Here is a 217-nt window from a genome sequence, read left to right as displayed (position 1 = left end):
CCTCAGCTATGGCCTGGGCTTCCTGCTCTTCGTCCTGGTGGTGGCCGCCGTGACGCTCTGCCGCCTGCGCAGCCCCCCCAAGAAGGGCCTGGCGCCCGCCGTGCACAAGGTCTCCCGCTTCCCGCTCAAGCGACAGGTAACAGAAGGAGATACCCGGTTCCAAACCGCCCGCAAGCTCGCCAAACCCCCCACAACCCACCTCCCAGGCTCCCGCAGG

The 217-nt window shown here is 68.2% G+C and overlaps 1 protein-coding gene across 1 annotated transcript in view; it reads left to right on the top strand.

The window, feature by feature from the left end:
• The window catches only part of FGFR3 (fibroblast growth factor receptor 3), a 20,523-nt gene that overhangs the window by 984 nt on the left and 19,322 nt on the right, over window positions 1-217 (top strand). The gene's annotated exons all lie outside the window — the stretch shown is intronic.

Source organism: Myotis brandtii, unplaced genomic scaffold (genome assembly GCF_000412655.1).
Source record: "Myotis brandtii unplaced genomic scaffold, ASM41265v1 scaffold986, whole genome shotgun sequence".
In the NCBI taxonomy this organism is placed as follows: Eukaryota; Metazoa; Chordata; class Mammalia; order Chiroptera; family Vespertilionidae; genus Myotis; species Myotis brandtii.
Note: the sequence above shows the minus strand (reverse complement) of the source record. Positions and strands in the feature narration are given on the sequence as shown.